A 2936-nucleotide genomic window follows, 5' to 3' on the forward strand; every position below is an offset into this window, starting at 1 on the left:
GTACCACGTTGACTGCACAAACTGCTTTCAACAGGAAGCATGACTAGTGAGAACATAACAAGCGAAGAAACCAGTGCTCCACGAGATCAAAAGTTTAGGCTCTATAAGGGCGAGGCGGAAGGCTCCCTGTGATCAGTGAGAGATACATGTACAAGGACTTGGTCTGTCATGTTCTTTCTTGCTTTTAGTACATTAAGACTGAAAATAAATCACACATAATGGGAAAAACAACAGAAACAGAACCAGGTAACCAAGGGAACACATAATGTTCCCTGATACTAAGTCTGGGTCACTGTAATGTTAAGAGTTACCTAACATTTGTTCACAGGCGAAAACAGTACAGGTCTTAAATGAGAAAAATGCAGTTATATTCATTCTGCATTCTATTATTATGTATATTTATTCTTGATTGTCAGAAAACAGTGAACATCTTGAAATGCATTTCGTCGAAACCGCATTCTGTTTTTTGTTTTTTATGATTGTTGCATTTCTGTTCTAACAGTACCCAAGTGGGACAAACCAAACACTGACTCGTAGATAGGGCCTGTATTTCGTGTTTTTCACAGCCACCGTAGTTTCTCCAACAAACTCCCAGCTTGTCAAATACAGATGCCAGTGGCGTTCAGTTAGTTGCAATCTGCAACGTCAACACTAGATGCCACTCAATCCTTCACACTGGTCCTTTATTCCCGATTGGGTAAACCATAGGAAAAGGGATAACAGAATTCACACAGATAGTATCTCCTCCATTATTGACCAGCAGCCAGTTTAGCTGACCGCCGCTGGCTGATTTCTCCATTTCTGAGACACACACCCACACACACACTCATACACACAGAGTCTTGGAGTCTGTTCCACATCATTATCAACAGACAACCTCTGACATTTTTATCAAGACAAGAGGTCAGACTGCTTGTCCCTTGCTACTGTTCTTTATCATCTCTGAATGTTCCTTTCTCTGAGTGTATCAATCATGCGATCTGGCTTAAAATGTTCAGCTTTACAAGTTTATCTTCATGTTCATACTGTCGGTGTGGAAACTAAATCCCTGCGCTGCTATCATCTCATTTGCAAGTGTTAACTTTGCTTCAAGATAGGACTCAGTATGTCCCAATTATTAATCTGAAGAGTTACTTAGAAATGAAACATTAACCTTATGACGTGAATGTTTTTTTTTAAAGTTCTTGAAGATTTCCATATCTAAACTTAAGTGATATATTCACTTTGTTAGCATTTGTGTGGCAATGGCTCTCCAGTGTATTCAGATTATATAACAGTTTCATTTGTGCAGGAAGGCACACAGAAATGGCAAATAATCTATCATTCCCCCAAAAACTTTATACACACAGGAAAGTACTGTACATGAGTTTCAATGTTGTGCATTTTAAGTGTGATTTTCTTCAGATTTGTTAAGAGGTCCTAAACTTGTGATACATTATGTATTTTTTGTAGTTTGTAATCCCCAGTTCTTACTTGTTATTTGCAGCTATAATGCCTATCTTGTCTGACACTCTGATGCTGTTCCTTTCTGAAGATCTGATGAAACTTTTCAGTTGTTCTTGGGTGGTATAGAGGAATAGAACTGATACGTCAACTTCAAGGCGGATCAGTTGGAAATACTCAGCTGCATCAGTGCCCAGTACCACAATGTTTCTGTAAATTACAATATTATATTACTGTCTCGCAACCGTTTGGAAACTTTGACTCCACGCTCAATATATGACCAAAAGAGAAGAACTTGTGGTTTATAGATGATGCTTTCCTCTGAGCCAGGCAGGAATTTTGATATTTTTGATGATTTCAATGTGATATCATACATAGATAGTTAAGCTCCCAATATTCTTCTCATCTGAAGTGAAAGCTAGAATGACAGGTTAGAGGGATCTGTTTCTCTGCGGCTGCACAGAGCTTTTATTTTCTGCTGAACATCTGTTTCACACAATCAGCATGATCTGCTGGTGTGAAAAACAACTGTTTGCCTCTAGAAAACATCCCTCGGTGAGTAAAGAGAAGTCAACAAGTCAGTGAGTGTGTTGATGTGGAAGCATCCTGGTTCCAGTTCATAAATTCTGCTTGAGCTGTGGCTTTATGGACTCCAATGTCGGTCTGTCGTTGCTGATCCAGACTAAATCTGCCATGAAATTCTTTTCAGGCATTCATGGTCTCAGGATGATGAATCAATTACTTTGGTGGTCCCCTAACTTTTTCTCTAGCGCCGCCATGAGTTTGACATTGCTGGTTTTGTATGAAATTTGCTAGAGATATTCAAGGTCCCTAGAGGATGAATTCAACTGACTTTGGTGACTTTTCCAAAGAAGCACCATCTTCATTGTGAATTTCACTACTGTGTATTGAGCTGCCTCCTTTAAGTGAACAATCCCATTTTAGAGCCAATTTCATTCTTTCTTTTTTTTTATAATTTAGGCTGATATAAGACAGAATAACATAATGATCCCCTTAACATACTTCATACAGAAACACTTGATAATAACATTAAGACCAAAGCTTGGCGAGATTTTCGTACACTGTGCCTTGTATGTCAAAACCAATTAAACGTGCAAAACACGTGTGATATTTTTTGATGTTTTTACATTATTTAAGGTATTCCACTGGATGGGAGGGAGAAGGAGGATGATGGCAAAAAGCTATCATCACTTGATGGACAGATGTCTCCCCACCCAACCTAAAAACCAAGTCTTAACAAATTTTTGTGCCTAAAACCTAAACCAAACCTTAAAATAACATTGTGTAGGATTTACGCCATTGAAAACATGACATTCCTCATCTAAACAGCCTAGGTTGTTTGGTTTGTCCGTTCTGGGCATGTAGACTACTGCTGACTGTAGCGGAGTCAACATGCGGACTGCATGGAAAACGTTTCTTATGTGGTTTTTTTGGAATTAATTTCCAGTGATAGCAGTTGGACATCTCATCAC

This window comes from Morone saxatilis, unplaced genomic scaffold, assembly GCF_004916995.1.
Source record: "Morone saxatilis isolate NCDOM2014 unplaced genomic scaffold, NCSU_SB_2.0 Contig12, whole genome shotgun sequence".
NCBI classification, from domain to species: Eukaryota; Metazoa; Chordata; class Actinopteri; family Moronidae; genus Morone; species Morone saxatilis.